The sequence below is a fragment of the Chiroxiphia lanceolata genome, chromosome 1, assembly GCF_009829145.1.
Source record: "Chiroxiphia lanceolata isolate bChiLan1 chromosome 1, bChiLan1.pri, whole genome shotgun sequence".
Classification (NCBI taxonomy): Eukaryota; Metazoa; Chordata; class Aves; order Passeriformes; family Pipridae; genus Chiroxiphia; species Chiroxiphia lanceolata.
In genome coordinates, this window is record NC_045637.1 from 97759789 (window position 1) to 97780968 (window position 21180).

Genomic DNA, 21180 nt, shown 5'->3' on the forward strand with positions numbered 1-21180 from the left:
TCCCGGACAAAACAGACTCAAAGCAGGGATAGTATTTAAATTTATTACTAACAGGATAAGAGCCAAAGAGTGAGAAATAAAACAATCTTAAAAACACCTTCCATGTTCTCCCTCCTCCCCCCCCAGCAGTGCAAGGGGATGGGGAATGGGGGTTACGGTCAGTTGTTGTTTCTGCCGCTGCTCAGGGAGAGGAGTCCTCCCCCTGCTCCTCTGGGGTCCCTCCCGCAGGAGACAGTCTTTGATGGACCTCTCCGGCATAAGTCCATCCCTTGGGCAGCAGCTCTTCCCAAACTGCTGTCCCATGGGTCACTCCTCCATGGGGTGCAGTCCTTCAAATGAGCTGTACTGACATGGGTCCTCCACAGGGGCCTCCCACGGGGTCACAGCCTCCTTCATGCATCCACCTACTCCAGCATGGGCTTCTCCATGGGCTGCAGGTGGGTCTCTGCACCCCGATGGTCCTCCATGGGCTGCAGGGGGACAGCTACTCCACTATGGTCTGCACCACGGGCTGCAGGAGCCTCCGCTCCAGCATCTGGAGCACCTTCTGCCCCTCCTTATGCACTGACCTTGGTGTCTATGTTGTTCCCATGTTCTCACTCTGCTCTTCCCTGGCTGGAATTCTTCTGCACAACAACCTTCTGTTAGTAAATATGTTATCACAGAGGCGTTACTATTGCTCCTAATTGGCTCGGCCTTGGCCAGTGGCAGAAAGTCTGTCCTGGAGCCAGCTGGCCTTGGCTCCATGGGAAGGGGAAGCTTCTAGCAGCTTCTAACAGAAGCCACCCCTGTAGCACACACACCTCCCACCCCCCCGCTGCTATCAATACCCAGCCACAGAAACCCACTGCAATTGGGTAGACTTGAGCTTGCTGCATTTTGACAAAGGAAATCACTTTTAAGGATATCTACTAATAATTGAGGTTGCAATTTATAGAAATTTTATAGGATCAGCATCTTAGAGACCTATGTACTGGGATCACTATGCTGGAATTTTGAATAAGTGCATTCCCAAGAGCTTGAGTCTCTAAGGAGAGATATTTGCTCAGAGTATAACATTTATGAGGTGGTTGCAATGAATTTTCCTCTCAGCAGTGAGTGAATCCCAGCTCTTTTGGATGGCCTAATTTGCCTCAGTTTATTTTAAAGTGAAGAGCTCTGCCAGCAAATTTTACCCTTTTTCGGAATTAATCTGGGTATTAAAACTACTTCTTAAAATGTTTGGAGAAACACCATTATTTGACAATCACGTTGTCAGAATATCTGCAGACTCAATTTTTTCCTGTCTTTCAACAATTTGATTTTGGTAGCAAAAATAAGATATTTTAGGAGGACTTTCTTGAGCAGAGGAGCAGAACTGGTAGTCCTTTCTAATAACTAAAGCTTTAATACTTTACACAAAATACTCTGATAAATCTTCCACATACACTTTCCTTTCCTGAAAAGAGTATAAGAAAGTCAAACCAATAAGCATAATTTCAGTACTTCAACTGTGGTGATTGATCACTGGATCTTCTCCATCTGCATGCCGTTAAAGTTCCTGTTAAATTCTCCCCACTGAACGTGATAGAGCTGAGACAGCCACAAATCTTCAAAAATGGAAGATCTTTTGTAGTAGTAAACCATATAGTAGGCCAGCAGCAGTAACTGAGGCATGCTGCAAGCCACACATTTCCTGATACTGATGATCAAGACCAAAAGTTAATGACTGCTACCGATGTCACCAATGCATATTGTTCATCAGGGGCCCACCAGAGACTGTTCATATCAGAGCAGTCATTTCAGTCTCTCCCAGGGTCATATGATCAGCTCCCTCAGTCTTATTTCAACTTTCCTGGGTGAAAAAAGTGCCTGAGAAAAGAAGAAAATAGAAATATTTATAGCTTTGTGTTATGTGTTTCTGTCTTAAGAAATTAGCAGGGTTCCTGGCTGCTGCAGTGGATCAGAAGGATGCAGTAACTGCTCTCTATTTATAGTCCTCCTTTAAGACTAGGATTAGATTGTCAAAGAGTCACTTGAGCAGTTGACAAGGACAATGCAATTCATAAGAAACCTGGTGTAGGGTCACTTTTACTGCAGCTGGCTTATAATGTAATTCATAAGAAAGTTAGGTCACTTTTATTCCAACTGACTTGTATTTTTGGAGGATCTAAAGCAGCAGAAGAATTCCAGGAGAGTTCACTCTGACCATACCATACATAGATCACTCCATTGATGCTTAATGTGCCTATGTTCAGTCTATACCCTGGTTTGGGCTCTGCATTGAAGTGCACGCCAGGCATTCCCCAGGTTTCCTAGGCACCAGTTTGTACATATGTCTGGAACGGAGGGTTGGCCTCGTGGATATGTTTGCCCTTTTAATCACTGTGGTGCCTGAAAAATACTTTGCTTTAAGATGTGTAGTGTAATTATTGAAATAAGGGATGTGAGTGGATCCTCTCTCAAAAAGGTGCCATGTTTTGTATGTCTGCCAAAACAGTCACTATTGAGGGCAGTAAGGGTGACACCCATGGCAAATAATCTGAATAGAGGAGCCTACCACTTTTTATTGACTTTACAGGTCTGGAGAGTGGGAGTCATTCATCTGTGCACATGTTATTAGAAGCATACAAATTCTCTTAGATGCTCTGTGAAGATAACTGTTTATATCCCTGGCTATATACATTTTCAAAATTATTTCTTACATAAAGGAAAAAAAAAGTGGCCACAGAACATTGATCATGCTTGCCTGCTTTCACATCATTCATGTAAACTGGTATGGCTACTGCAAAGCATGGTCTACCATTACTTAGCTGGAAACCATGGTCAGAAAATAGAGTCCTGGTGTGCTATATGTATGTGTGTGTGTGTGTGTGCGCGCGCGCACAACAAACTCACAATTATGAATACTGGAGAATTTTGAGGTGTTTGTGAACCAAGATGTAGAGATAGGTACAATTTCAGAACACTTTGTGATGGAAAGCTAGAACTCAATTTCACTTAGGAAGACTGTAAAATGCCTTCTCAGACGGGTTTGATGTTTTTTTTCCTTCCTTCTGCATTTCAAAGAAAGTTGCAGGGAAAAGCTGTGAGCAAAATATCTCTCTCCCTGGTATGCACAGAGATAACACGTTTGCAGAAATGTACAAGGCCTCCTCAGGCCAGAGAAGGTGGGGGAGGAGAGAGAAAAGATACAAAAAACCTGGGAGAAGGTAAGGCATTGCCTTTTTTCTCTGGGAGCCTGGTACGTGCAGCATTATTAAAAAATGGTCCTTGCATCTGAAAAAAACCTTTTTTTAATCCTTCCACTGCCTTGGCATTCTTGGGAAGAATACTTGTGTATGTTTTACCTTATAATGATGATGCATTAATGAAACACAACTGTAAGGGGATGGAAACTTGCACGAAGAAAAGTAAAATAAGCAATTAATTATTTGTGTGCTTATTATTATTAAAGTAAAAGTCTGCAGAAGCAAGGTAAGACTTTTGCCACCTACCAAGTACAGAAGATACAGTACCAGAGTTGCACAGTACAACAGCACTGAAAAAAATTTCATTTTTCTGGGAAATGTTTATTAATGATCGAAAGATGAGAATTGCACAGTAACAGTCTTTGGGTATTGGTCTTTATGAGTTATGAGGTTGTCATAGATCAGTAATCTTTGCTGAATGGAAACAGAGTAGATTTGGCAGGAATTAGTCATAATTTGGTTTATTTTGTTCAAAACAAAGCTCTTTTCAATTACAGGGAAGTGTATTCACATTGTTTCTAGGATGATTTCCATCCGTATTTCTGCTCAAGGTTTTTTTAATCACTGATGAAAGAGTGGTGCCAAAGAATACATCACAGATTTTGTATGAAATGCAGTAGATGCTGTGAAAAGCCTTGGGTTTTCCAATTAGATTTTTTTATTAACTACATTTTTCCTGGTGGATCTGAAAATATTAGGTAGATTTAATAGGTACAAAATTCTAATCTAGTGAACTTCTGTTGGGGTTGACAGAGAACCTGTCAGCAGCCTGGCAATTAGTGATGAGGAATTTAAACAACTTTTAGGAAATATTTACTGTAATGCCGGACGGAACAAACGTAATGCAGCCCAGACCAAAAGTCACCAATCAAAATGTGTATTAGTGTCACCAGCAACATGTCACAGCATGCACAGTGTCTTCAGTGTCACCAATAAGAGTATGTGCAGTGTTTTATGCTTGAGACTTTTGACCAATTGTATTGTGGTACGATAGTGTACAAAGAGTGTAAAAGAAACACTTGAGAGCAATAAACAGCTTCCTGATCACCTTACACCTGGACTACGTCTGATATCTGTGTCGCTTTGGCCGTTCCGACATTAACAGCAACAAACTTCTTCACATAAAATACGGTTAAATTGTGGAACTTACTGCCCCAAAAATATTTTGAGATCATAGGAAAGCAAAAAAAAAACAACTTACTGTGTAGAAATTAATGTTACCAAAGCATGTAGGAGTCATTGTTAGTATTGGAGACCATACAGGTTTCTACCTCGAAATCTAAATTAAAAATTGTATATTGCAGAGAGTGGCTTTGGAGGAGCAGCAGATAATTGTGTTAATGCTTCCTGTACTTTATGTATAACTTTCAGCTGTCGTTTGGTTTCTTTAATGCACATATTGACTGCTTGAGGTTGAGAAGGCATTTTAGAAGAAAAAATACTAGCTTTCCTGAGTATGATCTTGGAGAAGAAAACAATAAGCTGTCATTTATCCCAAAGACAATTGCATCTGAAACTGAAGTGAAATTTTCCCTAAAGGAGCTGCTTTGGCTCATTGGCCACAGTTGATTTCTGTGGAAGGAAGGATTAGAGAAGGGGAAAAGAGTTCTTAGTAAGTACAGCCTCCAGTATTCCCCTGCTCTTCCAAAAGTGAAGCTATAGACAGTAAAACCAACCAAAAACCAACCAACCAACCAACCAAATTCAAACCAAACCAACCAAACAAAAAAAACCCTCAAAAAAACCAAAATCTGGACACATACAAACTTGAGCCTTGGGCTAGCTGGAAAGGAGCTAGCTGAGGTATATTGGTGTAAGTCTGCTTTGCCAGATGTTCAGTGTTTATTCTGATGCAACAATTCAGCCAATTTAAAAAAACTTTTACATGCTTGCAGTGTATGTGAGGTGCCAGAGATCCTAGAAGGTGGGTGGGATGGCTCTGGGGACTGCCAGCTACCAGTATGTGGCTACTACACACTTAGACCTGTAACTAACATTAAGTGGTCCCTGCATTAAACAATATGCTTTGTGCTTTTAGATATCTAGAAATTATACATAAGGAGAGCAGGTTTAGATATGATATAAGGAAGAGATTTTTTTTTTTGTGATGAGGGTAATGGGACCCTGGAACAGGTTGCCCAGAGAAGTTGTACATACCCCATCATTGGAAGTTTTCGATGTCTAGTTGGACAAGGCTTTGAGCAACTGGATCTAGTGTGGGATATCTCTTCACACAGCAGGGGAAAGGGACTAGATTATCTTTCATCACCCAAACCATTCTGCGATTCTATGTTTCTATGACTCTCCTGGCTTAGTTTTTTTCAATTAAAAATACATGTTTATGGGGATCAAAAGTTTTGATGATTTCATATTTACGTTCCTGGACTGTGCTGGTTTAAAGAGACTCCCAGATTCCCCAAGATATTTATACTGATATTCTGTTTTGTGAAATCATGTTTAGAAAATTAAAATACTTAAGACTTCACAAAAATGCAAACCCTGCATGACTGTGGATCAGATATTGGCTTTCCTTTTAAGCTTTTTTTTCACCATTTTCAAAACTCCTCAATAAGACAACCGTTTTGGGGATTTTTTGGTCATGAATTGTGAGAATCAGTTCTTTTTGCCTAGTCAGAGGCTTACTTACATAACCTAATCTACATAATTCTCATTTCCCATTAGATTTATACCTACCTAAATTTCCTTGTGATTTTTCTTCTTAATCATGGTGTAAATTGTAGGGAAACCAAGATCAAAAAATTGATCGCTACAGTGATTTCGTAAGCAGCTGCCATTTCACTGGCCACAAATAACCTGAAATTTTCAGAGACTGCGAGTTCAATTCATCTTCACATTGCTCCAGTTTTATTCTACTGTAATTCTACTGATTTGACTGAGCAACCCTGAAGTAAAGATTAGTGGTGATGAATTACTATTTTTTCTTCTTCCTGAATATAAAAGTTATATAGTAAATAATGTTGGAGGGGAAGCATGCTTTTCCTGAATATAAAAGATGCAAACTTGGCAGCAGTTAAAAGAAAAGTAGTAGAGTGTAGAGGGCTGGATTGGATAGCTCAGTGAATTATTTGCTTTGCAGTACTGCTGTTAATGTTCTTGCTTCTCGCAGGACCCCTTTGGAAATAAATAAATATATCTCTTGGGAAAGAGGCACAGAAAAGAGCACTAGAAGGGATTATAGTTTACTAAATTCAGAAGTGTATCTTGGGTATATTTTGTTCCCATAAGCAAAGAGGAAACTTCCAGAATCAACTGATGTGATTTGTGATTTCCTATTACCTTAAATTGGCCAACTTCTCAGTTTGGATACTCAGTGCTCCCTAAAGCCAGGGTCTTTTAAGGCTAATGGTAGAATCAAGCCCTCTGAGCTTAGCTCTGATGCCCTATTCCCAGGACCATTTTCCCCTGGGTGTTCATTGTATATTCCAATTAATTTTTCAACTTTGCCAATTTTTGTGCTATTCTACTACTTCCAATGTCTTTATTCCCTCTTGAATACAGACATGTTCTTTATGTTTTAATTCAGCTTCCTCTTGTTAATTAGTTTTTAATTCTTCAAATAAACTTCAGACAATTGACTCTTGCTGACTTTATGTTTCTAATAACTGACACACTCATTTGGCTTCTGCTCTGCTTACCCAAAGAGCACACTGTGATTTTATAGGCCTGTCTACTGAGGTGGTCCACCAAGTGAGGACAGTTTATTTTACTACTTAGCTGTATGGATTCACTTACACAAGGAACATAAAAATTCCATTGGACTGTTCACAAACAGGGCTACATTACTAAAAAAAAAAATAAAATATTTAAATGAGACTGAATGACAGTTTTAATGAAACATTCTCTTCTTTGCAATGTATGAGAAAGAACCCTATGATATGTCTTACTTCAACAATGTAATCTTTTGGGAGTCAATAAAGGTATGACAACTCAAGTCAACCTAATAGTGCCAGATAATGAATGAATGATAAGTGTTATGTACGGATAACAACAGTTACAATGACTTGGATGAACATTTTAATGGATATTTTTCATTGCTATAGACAGAACTCCTAATATGCATGTTTATGTTGCAAACTGTATAGTGGAAAAATAGTAGTCACTTGTGTCAAAAATTAAAATGGAAATCTTACAGGGCATACGTCTCATTTTTCTGTTAGGCTTTAGGCTAACATATGCCCCCTTCTGTTGCATGCTGAAGATTTTTATATGTTCATTTATGTGCCAGTTCTTTATAGCATGTTGAGAAATGTATCTTCGGCATTTTATACCTGTGTGTGGTCACGAATCCTGATATTTGCAGTTCGCAATCTGTGGCTGAACTGAATTATATCTTTTCCCTGGGAGGAAGGGTTTTGAATTGCAGACCTTTTCTTGGCAAGTACAAAAAGACTTGTGTCAGCTTCTACATCATGATAGACGAATAATCTAAAATGTATTTGAACACTGGAAAAATCTATTTTGGTTCATGCAAACTGTGGCTTTTTCCTGCATCAGAAAAATCCCGGGTAGGGGGCTGTGAATATAGTATGTTGTTTACATATGGGTTTCTCCATGTTATAGTCTTCCATGGGCTCATTTCATCTTGCATCAAAGCAAGGCAATAGTTTTTCTGTAATATGGATGTGTCAGCTCTAACATAGCTCATGAGGTGAATTCTTGATCTGTATCTGCCTGATCTACTTTTTTCTTTGGAAAGGTCATGATTGTATCTTTATTTCATACACAGAATGGTGCTTGATTTATAACCTTGACTACCTTCATTGAAAAACATGTACTTGCTCTATGCCCCCCAAAGTAAACATGCAATCGATACTCTCCTGTGCATATTTAGTCCAAGAAATTGCTGTAATAGTCAGAAGAAGCTAAGTAATGAAAAAAGATAGGGCAGTAATATATAAATCTGTTGAAATGTTGATTTAACAGGGAAATCCAGAACAATCCATACCTCATCTGAAGAAAAATTGTGAGTAACCTTGGATTAGCCTCTTAAGTTTGTTAGATCTAACTTGCTACATATCACAATAGCCTTATGGTTTGAATCTGTTATCATTACTCAGAAGAAAAAAAAAGAACAAAGAAGCATACAAATTTATAGAAAGCAGTTTCATCCAAGCTTGTTTAAATACTCTGTTCTGGTGCAAAACCTCGGAGCGTCACTAAGACAGTGATTACTGGAATCTAGGAGGACCTTATAGTAGAACTATGTACTACACTTACCTTATTTCTTTTGCTTTCTTTGGGACTTTATGGGTTCTGTCAGGGATCAGGAGATGGATCTGTGGCCTGATCAACAGTATTTATCTTACGTAATCCTCATGCTTAGTTGCTAACTTCAGGAGAAACATCCCATCCCCTAAAGGGATGGGTTTTCCTATGCTTACGGTAGGGAGATCAATATATGGCATTGGTGGCCTTTGTAATGGGTTGATATTCAACTCTTTTGAAATGCTGTATGTGATAGGAGAGTGGAGCCAGTAGATGAGGACATAGGATTGGATGTCATACAACAATTGACTATTAAAGCTGAGCTTCCGGTTTGAGAAATTAGAAAGTTGAAGAATGTAGTTGAGGAAAGTGAATCTGTTGGTGCCATTCTCACCATTGGTGATACCAAACTGAAGTAAGTTTGGGTATTAATGAGCAAAAGCATTTAAAAGACTCTGAGTAAAGTAGATCTTTGCAGGGGTCTGAGGTCTTTCACTTACAAAAATCTTGAGGTATTTTTGATGCAAGTGTTTAACAACTTCTTGATTGAAATTCTAGCACATGACTTGTCTGACTACTATGACGGGGTGTGCACAGTTACTTCTACAACAAAAGATGATTTCTCTGAATCTGTGAAGGCAGCAGTAGAGTACGTCTTTGAATGTGTGTGAGGGAGAAACATAGGAATGAATAAAAAAATCAATAAAATATTTGTTATTTTTTTTACTTGCTCTTTTAATAAAAAACTCTCTCTGGATCACTTAGATACATCTCACTGAGACATTTACTTTCCATCTGCAAACTATAATTTCCTATGGGATTTGTAATGGAAAAGCTGGATCCAAATGTTATTTAACTATATTTCACTGTTTTCAAGGAATTTACAGTAACTTTGCTTTGGAACCCTTTCTCTTTTGGAAAAGAGAAACAGAACAGCTCTCTTATTTTCTCAGTTCATAGTTGGGCAGAAGTAGCTGTAAAACTAAGCTTAAAATTCTGTACTGAGACTGCTGCGTGGGGATAGCAAAACTGCAGTATAGATCAACTTTAATTTTGTCACAGAGTTTGCAAGGAACAACATGTCTAAGTATTATATTCTGGAAAGCTTTTCAGTGACTTGCAAGTATATGAATCCAAGCACAATGTATGGCTTTGCATTCTGTTAATTTTATGTGAAACTGAGGAGACTGAGTATACTCATAGTTAGAAATCACATGGGGAATGGAAACATTGCATTTTTTGTTTATGAATCACATTCTGAGTTTCCAGAAACAGGAAAAAAATTTTTTGATTCACAGTCAAAGGCTGAATACAGGAATCATAGTATAAGTTTAGGGTAAGATTTATCTTAAAAATCTGTTCTCTAACTGATGAGTCATCTCAGTTTCACCTGGGTTTAGAATAACATTTTATTACCTAACATCTGTTAAAACACGCTCAGCATTTTACAGTGTGAAGCTTGGAAAAAGATCTAAAGCATTCAAGCAATTGCAGGATTAAAATGTATCTAACTGTATCAGTCAATAGAAATCATAGGTTTTTTTTTTTTGGTTTAGTGATACTCATGTGTTACAGAATAATGTCTTTTTGTTCTGGCTTTCTCCCTGTATCACTATACCACTATCTAATCTACAGGTGAGTCCACAGAATTGATTACCTCTGTGGTTCCCTGAGAATATGAGAGGAATAAATATTAAGTCAGAATAAGTGAAGAGGCCACAGACATATGTACCCTTGTCATAAATTGCTGTCTCTCTTCTTCAGAATGAAGTTTGCTGGGGAAAGGATTCAGCAAGCTAAAAGGAATGGGAATGTTTGATTGAATTGCAAGTGTAGAGGTATAAGTGATGTCATTATTATAGTAAATACACATAAGAAGAACATTGTCAGATTAGAAGAGCAATGGGAAGAGTCCAAGTTAAAAACAGTTAAAAACACCTGTAGAAATTAAAATCAAACCTGTTAGATTATAGAAATAATAAAGAATGTGGTACATACCATCTCATTATGGAGTATAAGACCATATGGCAGCAATGTAAAAGCAATGGAGAAATATATTAAAGATGAAAGAGGAAATATCACAATTTATAGAAGCTTACAATGTAAATGAAGTTACAGATTGGCTCAGTATGTTGCACAAAGCCTATACAAAAGTCTCACAATAAATGTATGATCCTGAATGTGATAGTTTCTGCTTTAGATTTCCCTTATCTAAGTGACACAAGTATTTAAAAAATACTGAAGAACTTGATTGTAAGAAAATACTTTATGTTTATTGCAAGGTAAAGATGTTGTTCTGGTTATGCAGATAAAAAGTGGTTATGTCTGATCCCTCCGAACTTGAGTCTACTTGAGTTGTTTAGTTTTGTTCCAAAAAGGAGACATGTTCATATACATGTCCACTGTCAACCTTCCAGACTTTCTGAATGCACTTAATTCCAGCACATGCACAGACAGTATCCCACAGTTCTTTAATCACTTTAAGGAATGTCAGGGTTGTACAACAAATGTTGTTGTACAATAATAATCACTAATAATCTCAGAGGCTCAGAACAAAAACTTTGCCTCAATAAAATTTCCAGTGGGTTTCATTAAAATGGAAGGGACAGCTTTGTGGTTGCAAGGAAACATGTCAAAAAGAAAAGAAAATCAATAGTCCAGGGGCTAATAACAAACTTAGGTGTTTTCTTTCAGCACAAATTTAGAAAAGGAATAAGACCTGTATCTCAGTATGAAAACTAACTCTAAAGGGATTAAACCTCCAGAAAAATTGAATTGTTTCAGTGTCTTAACTTTAGTTTTCCTACAGATAAGGATAGCAACATCCCATTTGATTTAATCTCTGTTTGAAATACTCAGTTCTTCTGTGTGTGTGATAGTGTGGTCTCCTCAAAAAGCCAGACTTGCAGCTGGCACTGGAGCCTATGCTAGTTTACTATTAGGGGGAAGTTTATGTCTTGAGTTAGCAGGGAAGTAAGAAAACAAAAGAACCATTATTTCAATATATTATCTCCTTCATCAGACTTAAACAACTACTTTCTTTTTTATTTTTATTGCTCTCTGCAGTATAACCAAGTTAGATAGATAGTGCATTAGCTCCAAGACCATTGTTCTCTTAAACAAATGCTGCAAAGATAAACATTTACCATACTGTTGTTCTGTTTCAACAAACATGTGAACAAGAACAAAGTCTTCTGAACTAAATCCATGTCTAAGTCATAGACTGGGTGAAATAATTCTTAATCAGGCATCACTGGATATGGAATAATGAAACATTCCTTCTGTAATGTGTGACAGTGAATTAAAATTATTGTTTTTATTGCTGGAAGAAAAGCAATGCAATACAAATATGTCTTCTGTGTCTCTCTTTTTCTTTAAATACAAAATGAATCTCCTTGCAAAACAGAAGGTGAAATGTGATGGGAGAACTAGTGAAAGAAAAGACTAACTGAAGGCAAAAAGCTGTTCCCTTTGTATCGAGTTTATTTTAAAGGTGATGATCAGCAAAGAAGACTGCAAAAAACCCAATTGCTTTCTGATAATTTGGCCCAGACCCTCAGAACAAGCTGACTTATTTCAGATTAGGTGAAGAGGAGACTGTATAAGAAAATGTTCAATTCACTGTCTTACCATACAAAAATGTATACTTCCAGCTACATCTCTGAAGGTTTCCATTCTGTTTCTTCCTAAGTAGCATGACTTCATATGACTGTACTTGCAGTCCTTTTTCACTTTTCCTTCATCCAGTAGAACTGTGACTGCTGTAGATGAGGACTGTGGATTTTCCAGGATATTGTTAGCACACGTAGTGGCTCCAACCTGATATAGCTTTTGTGCTGTGTTAAAATTTAATTAGCCTCCTTTGAGCAGTATATGAAGTCAGCTGTCTGTATCAAAAGATATAACACATTCCAAGCAAGAAGGCTTGGAGGCCTTCTTTTGAGGGCCTCTTCTTTAGAATCTACATAAGTTGTTCACTAAATAGAATGGAAGATTGTCTGTATATCCTCATCTTAGATGATCATTATTACTTAAGATTAATAGAGAAATTAAATTGGAGTGGAAGGAATCCTGTTTTTTTGAGTAGCAAGTGTATGTCCTGTCTTAATTACATAGCTTCTCCTATTCAAAGATTTTTCCAGATTTGCTGCACGTATTGTTTATTGCTCTGCATTTCCAGTCCTTATAATTGGAAGCACTGTCTTCCTGCTCTTCCAAAGCTGTATTAAACAGCTGCTGTAACTAATCCTTTCTCTTTCAATAGTGCATGGAGAGTACTTATAGGCAGCTCTGTTCACAATTACAGAACTCCTGTTATTGTCATAGCATGGGTATACATGCTACAAAACACATGCTACAAAATACAACAGTCTCTGTTTTTTAATATAGAAAATGTGTTTGAATGTGATCTCATTAAATAACAGCAACACCTTATGGATTAATACATTCATTTAGCCTTTGGATTCTGTGGTGAGAATTACTTGGTAGTTTAACTATCAGCAAATATATAGTTGCAAGTATAGAAATATGACTATGAAAATAAATACAAGTTCTCTCCTGCTCGCACCTTGAAACTTGCCTCATGAGCCACAAAATCATGGCCACATTAGAAGCTGATTTTAGTATGGAAGCCTAACTTTAAAAAAACAAGGAATCTTGACTAATTACTTTGTTCTTTCCAATTAGTTCTCAATTATTCATCGGATGTATTCGGTTTAAGAATTGTGGCGACTATTAAAAATAAAGCAAATTCCTATTTTCAGTATCCATGTTTTCATTTCAGAATTTTACTTTTTAGAAAAACTCATGCTTTTCAGCTGTAAATTCTGGTCTGTTGTCAACCATGACTTCCAAGTAAGTTAGATTGTTATCTAACAATCTGATTAGGTACTCAGTCCTCAGCAACCTGCTGTAGCTGATCTATTTTTGGAACCAAACAGTATCCAGAGGTACCCTTCCAGCCATGGTAATTCTGTGATTGTACTCATTTCAACTGTAAACTTTCACTTAAATTCACAGATATATGCAAATAGTATAGGTACCACAAATTTAGATTTTTTTTAGGAAAACTCTTGGTTGAAATCAATTGGTTGATTTTATTTACCTTTTTGCAGGCTTGGTTTACGGAGCTATAAAAAAGAGAAATCTTCAAAAATGTAGGAAGGAAGGGTTGTTTAGAAAAAGAAAACAAATTTGAGAAATTTGTATTGGCATTCTATACCAAATGAAACTATTTCAGATGTAGTTTGGACACATTATTCCTTTATCTACCTCTGAATTAACTATGTTGCATGTCTCAGAATTTTCTTAGTTGCTTGACTCTTTTTTTTTTTTCTAAAAACTATCTCCTTTTTTCTGGCAAGAGGACTTTTCATTTAATACCTACCTTCTGGGCCACATTTATGTGTGTTACTCAAGGCATAATTCAATAAAATTCAGAATTTCTATCCTTTTCTGTGAGCGGAAATGACTGGATTAGTCTAGAAAGTGTTACAAATAGCTTGTACATAATTCAGAGCTCCATGAATTGGGTAAATGGATATATAAAAAATTACACTAAGCAAATAAATTGTGTCACATTACAGTATAAGTGCTGAGCTGTTAATAAATTAATAACCTAGTGTATGTGTGCTGCCTATTTGTTACATATATGGGAACCCTCCTTTTTTCTCAGTAATGTAGCCACAGGGAAGTTACTTTCTTCTCAATAATGTAAGGAAGCAATGTTTACAAGGAGTAATTCTGCCAGTGATTAGCTCTCAAGGGTCTCAGCGGGTCTCTAATGTCTTGGACCACTCAAGTGTTATACTTCTCCTTTTTCATCTGTTTTCATTTTGTTGGCTGCTTGGGATATGAAGGGTTCACTTTGTTCAGCTGGCTGTTGTTTACATCATACTGAATCAAAGTTATGCACATAGTAAACTGACTTTGAAATAGAAAAAGAGGGAAATTAGCTGTCTTTCTGTCCCTTTTCCACTAAACAGAATTTGAAAAAATAGATCATTCACGTAAGTGGTCCTTTAAAATGTGCCAAAACTCCTATAAGCAAAATGCATTGTGCTTGTTGCAATTTTATGACCATTCTCTTAAAGAGTAATCTTCTGTTCTTTTGGGCCTTCATGGAGTTTCAGTTTAGTCAAGCATGTACAGCAACTGACAAGAACTGTATATGTACCTTGTGTCCTTTCTTTGTTACCATCAATCTTTTCTCATCTATTTACACATACAACCATTTGTTGGTGATATACTGGTCTGGATAATTTGTGTTTTGGAACTTCAATATTCCATATAATTCTCCTACTTCTTTAACTCTTTACTGCCCTCAGATATGCAGCTTTTCTATCTGGTTTCCTTTTTTACTGTAGGGGGAGAACTGGCATTTGACAAGACAAAGTCTTTAATACATTCACTTTTGTATTTAATTTATTATTTTTTTCCTTAATGTAAATAGGCAAAGACTTCTGCAACTTGGGCTAGCTGGTAACCATGGTTAGGTATTATTTGCTAATTGAAGTTCAGTGTGGGATTAGCTTATTTTAAAATTCAGTAGTTTACAAAAGCTGATAACTACTTTTTTTTCATTAACTGCTAGTGGTAAAATTATTACAGGATTAATGAATAAATTAAGACTTAAAAAATCCTGAAAAATTACAGTTTTACCACATGCTAGCTGATGATTACAGAAGAGTTTGCTTGTGTTTTTTTGCAGGCAAGAGTAGAGGATGACCTTACTGCTGATGTATTTCTCAGTGCCAAGATATAATGGATTTTTTTTGTACAGTTGAGCAGTTTTTTATCAGTTATTCTGTTCCACAATTTTTCCTTCATAGAAAATCTGAGATTTATGATGGTATAGTTCATTGTTGTCTTTATCTCCTACTTACTTCCTACACTAATGGATTCTGTGCAGCCCTCCATACAAATTTCAGCAAGGACATTGAAGATGTTACACATTCTCCTTCATATTTTTCTTCTGAGTGTCTTTTAAAATCGTAGAGGATTACAGTGGAAGTATCAGTGGTTCAGTATGGAACTGATGTTGTCTTAGTTGACATGAGAGGTCTAGTTTTTGGTATATGGAAAATTTTAAATAGAGCTCCATGTTCACCTGGTACATTCATTAACCATGGTGTTTTCCCTATTTAGGATATCAGATACCTAGTTTACTGAATTACTTGCTCTCAAATGACAAATACTGACTGTCAGTTTGCTAACTTTTGGTTTTTTAGTCCATATTCTCAACTGAAAATAAGTTAGTGATATGGTCTTGATGTTACATCCACAGACCTTGCCTGAATTTGAAGTGTGAATGTTGAAAATTAGCACCCATCCCCCAATAAGTAAACATGTAGCATTCAAAAAGAACCCCATTATCATGAAAAGGCATATTCAAAGCTGACATGGGAACAAATTGAAATCACAAGATTAACACTGCAGCAATTAACACCTAGCATTTTCAAAAATAGATAGTATCACTGAGTACTGCATTTGTTTGGTGGATCCTGTTTAAGCCCTTTTAAAAATATTTCATATTCTGTGGCTCAGTGCCAGGCAATTTTGAAGAAACTTGCAATTGGAAATCTCAACTTTACAAGTTACCTAAGTGGCACAACTAATCATATAATTTGCTACATAAAATATCTCTATTATTTTGCATCTATATTCTTTATATATATAGACATATATTTATATGTCTCCGAATGACAGAAACAAAAACGTCTGCCAAATTCTCTTTTGCCTCTCTAGTAAAAGGTTGGTCAAAACTACCTAAAATATAAGAAAAAGGAGTCCAATTCCTACTTCTGGCATGAAGATACAAACACTGTAAAATCTATCATATCTCCTGGATAAAAGCACATCATGGATGCAAGGTATGACACATCTTATAAGAGGAACTTTTGAAATATCAAAGAGTGGTAATTAGTTGCTTTGGGAAGCTTGGAAGAAGCTGTGCTAAAAACAGGTGCAAACCTGTGTTCAGCTCTTTGAAGCTACTTAAATACAGGACAGCTAGAAAAATACTATAATTTTGTTTCTGATTGAGCAAAGGGAGAAACTTAGAACTAGGAAACAAATCCAAAGTTAATGCTAGATAAGTTTCAGGTATGAAGAATTTCATTTGGGTTAGTTAAAACTTAGCATATCTCCCCAAATAACCACAGAAAGCCATATGAAACTGGGCTGTAAAACAAGACTTCCTAAATATCACTAAGGTTTGTGATTGTACAGTCAATTACTAAAATTTACTTGAAAATGGATTGGAATGAAAACTGAATGCACCTTTGAATAAATATTTTTTTAAGCAGTTTATCCAGTTTGGATCCCAGGAACTCAAAAATGCCTTCCTGTGTATAGAGATCAGAAGTAAGTGATGTTAACACAGTCAGACATCAGCTGAAGGGAAGCATGCAGTATTGGGAAACAATCAGCACAGAGGAAGTTAGCTTTATTTCTGACTTTGAAGATAAAGGTTTATTGTCTTTTTAATAAAGCTAAATACAAATGCTGACATCATCTACCTGACTAAAACTTACCTGAATGTTCATCTCTTTTTATAGCCCTTCCCCAAATCTAGATATGCTGATATCTCAAGGCAATAAATTTCATAATTGACATAATTAACATGCAGAGTGCAATATATTTTTCCTACACATTGCCTTCTACTCTATGTGTCTTGGCTCTGAACTGTGTAAGGCAGCACGGTTCTCAGTGAATAATTTACCGTCCCCATACCAGCTATTATATCTGCTATGTCTGTTCGTATTTATCTCATCCTCAATCTCAATCTCTGTGCCTTCAGTCTCTCCTCATATGAAGTCATTCTAGCCCTCTAACCATTTTCCTTATACATATCTGACTTCTCTCTTTCTACTGTAAAATTAAGTATCACTGCAAGGCTTTTACAACCAGATACCAACTTACAGAATTCATCTACATGTGAAATCTAGTGTTTATTTATAAGATTAGCTATTCTCTTCATCTAGCTATGTTGCACCAGATACAAACTCCGGTCTATAGTTTAATGAGAACTAGAGAGCGCTAGGAAACAATAGGAACCTGGGACTATAATCTGACATGTATGTTCTCCCTCCAATGGCTAAGACATAGGAGCAACATCACAGTGTGTCCTTTGTGCTGGATTTTGTGTGTCTTCTCATTTCCTCTGTTTCTGTAAATAGATCCATGTGAAGACAAGAAAACCAGTGACCTAGCAGCTCCCTGCCAGTCTTTCTGAGTACTTAGTCCTGAGATTAGCTTTAACTGCAGACTGTAAAATCGAGATAGAATTACTCTATCCAGAGAGTCTTTATAGGCTCTGATCATGTAAGATATGGTCATGGAAGTCTTCCCATTTGGATTGTTTGCTTCAGTGAATATTATTAATTTACTCTTATAAATATGTGTGTGATATGAGTCAGAATGATGTGCAAGAATTGCATGGTATTACCTCAGCTGAGGTAGCTTGATTTGTTTTCAGTAAATTTAACACCAGTTCATATTGGCCAGACCTCTGCTGTTAACTTTTTTTTCAGTATATTTTGAAGATCTTGTACCTGCAAAAGTGTCTAACCCTTTAAGTGCCAGGAAAGAAATCCTAGCACCACCAATACTAATGGGAGCCTTCCCAAAGACAAAAGCTGGGACTGGTAATTCAAGGAGATGTTCAAGAGCTATTACCTTAAATTTGTGAAGGCAGTACCACCATTTCTGCCTAGGAGTTGCATTAGCCAGCCCTCACGTTCTTTAGTTTGTTGCTTCTTATTCTGCATCTATGAAGCTAAGAAACACTGCCCAGCTGTAGTATTTCTCAGGAAAATTAATGCTCACATTAAGAGATGCACTGCATACAATTTTGTAGCTGTTCTGATCTAGGAAGAAGCCAGTATAAATTATTAGTAAAAAAGTGATATTGCCTCTAGCACAAAGGAATCTCATATGGTAATAGAGAGAAGGAAGGTTAAATTAAAAACTTTAGGCATTTTTTCAAAATCAGCCCTCAAATTCATTTAATGGACTGGGAGCAGGGACTTGCAAAGGTCATGTACTCCAAACGAGTCCAGCTGATATAATGTGACAAGGCTTTTCACAGCCGTGAAAATGTTTCCTAATAAAATGTTTCCTAATAAAAGAGACAAACATATAAATTGATTGACAATCAGTATGCCTTGTTCTTCACATATCCCTGCTCATCTTATAGCTAGAGAAATCTCATGTAGGTTGCATTGCCTTGTTGCTGTCATCAGTATGGGTGTTTTCCTTGGTTTCAATACATGTAACAGTACAGTCCATCACATTTTCCACAGTTCCTGCTTTTGTTACTCGGTTTCCTTTCCTACACTTAAGCACTTGCCTTGCTTAGAGCTGAATAAATAACTTTAGACAAAAAAAAAAGTCTAGTTATACTTCATTTTAGTTGATAAAAATTGTTCTACATTACTTTTTATAAATACAACCCTATTTTAAAATAAAATTGAAAATGAGAAAGAAAATAAAAAGCAAAACTCAAAGAACAATCTTGTTCCAAAAATGAGAATTATAACTTTCTTTGAGTTATTGACTTCTACAAGCTTCTAAGAGAGCATGAGAGCTTTTTGGTCTTTTTTTTTTCTCTTGGTACTTTTTTTAACTCTTTGCTACAAGCGTGGAAGAATGACAAGAAAATATTCTTGGTCTGTTACAGGCTGGGAAAGTCTTCTTATTGTTCCTCACCTAAAAGCATTGAAATGGTTAATTCAGGTAACATACTTTGAATCACTCCTTTGACACTAGTATGGCCTTAATGAAAATAATTGAATAAAACTAGAGCTCCTGGTGTAAAGCTGATACTCCAATGTTGCCATGTAAAGGTATTAGTTAAAGTACCTCCTTATTTTTGAATTGTTACTTCCCGTAGCCTTCCAGTTAGGATATGTTGCGCATACCAGATTGTTAGACTTGTTACTGAAACGAAATATTTAAAGCAGTTGCTTTTCATACATTTTTTAGCATATAATGAAATTATTTGATCACATGGTTTGTAGTCCGCACTCTGAATATTTGAATTTGTAATGAATACTCCGCCATGTCCAAAAGTTTGTTGCAAAGTAGTTTGTGTTTTAAAAACACGATAGTTTCTATTTTGCAGAAACCACCTTTTTTTCTGAAGTTGACACACATAGATGCTACCGAGGCTATTGCACTGCAGTCAAATAATAGTCCATTTTTCAGGTGAGAAGTAAAATGTAGTTATGTGACACTCCCTCTGAGAGAATTCCAATACAGTGCCAGGAAAATCACATTTCATCCTGACTGGTGTACCTGGGAGTTTACTTGTGAGCAGAGGGTCTACATAAAGTGTAAGGCACTGCATGAGAGCTTCCTAGGGGAGAGAAGCATCTCATTGTCCTAGGTGAGTAAATTGTTCATAATTCCTATACCTGTTTCAATGATGCCCTGAGTGCACTAAGCATATGGACAGACAGTGGAGTTCCTCATCAAGGACTTAAATTTTACCTTATCAACAGAAGTCTTGATGTGTCGGGGAATTTTCAGAGAACTAGAATTAAGGTCATCTCAGCATCTACACAGAACTACCCAGAAATAAAAGACAAATAAAGATGTTGTGGTTTCCAAATGAAACAATGAAAGTCTTTTATTAAAAAGACTTAGAATATGAGTGATGCAAATTAATTCAATTTTCTAACTGAAGAAGAATAAGAGTTTGACTAGTTGTGGTAACGCTGATAGAAAACATCCAGCATTCTCTAAAGGCAGGTGGCCCAGCAGTAGCAAGCATAACCAAACAGCTACTATTTGAGATGATGATGTCAGTCCGACACTCAGGTAGTGAGGTACTCAGTTGCCTCACATGTAACTATGAAGAAAAAGTTACAGGAGCGGGGTGACGAAAGGGAGAAATCCACACCCATTTTTATAAGGGAGCTGAGGTCTGAGGGCTTTGAATTGCACTGGTTTTATGTTGCTACCCCTCTGCTGGCTTGAATAGAGCTATTTCAAAACATATAAATATCATCTCAGTGTATGTGCTTATTGGGAAGAGTAAACTTGCTGAGTTTTTACATAGAAATTATTTGGCTAATGATGTGAGTGATCCAGTTTAGAAAATCACCATTCTCGGTCTGAGAAATAGTTTTCTAAAACAATAAATGATTAGTTCAATTACCTGAAAATTAAAAATTTAGCATGAATGTTAATAATGAGATTTTTTTCCTCTCTTTTTAAATATTGAAGAATTTGGGGAAGAGAACTAATATAAGTGGTCTATTGCTATTGCGAATTGGTGATATAATTTTACTGTTTTTTCTACAGATTTATGACCTTCTCAGGTCCTTAATAATGAAACTCAATCTAAAAGTAAAGCCAAGTCACTTACAAACTTTATGATATGCAAGTGAGCAAAGTGTAGTTCAGTTTCTGCCAAGTGACCACTGCATGAACCCCTTAAAATTCCATGCAGGTTTCATCACTAAACAAACACTGTCTGAGTCATCAAGCCTAAAGCAAAGACTACAAACGATAAGCCAGCTCTTTAAGCCTCTCCTAGGATTTGAAAACTCAAGTTGAATGTTGCCACCATGTGTTAACTGGCCACAATGGGAAACAAATTCACTGCAAAATTTGTTGTTTCAATGTCAGCCTTATAAGTTACATGTTTGGTTTCTGTGGATGCAGGAATAAAAAGACCAAGGCTACAAGTTTAAGAACACTGATTTACCTTTTGAGG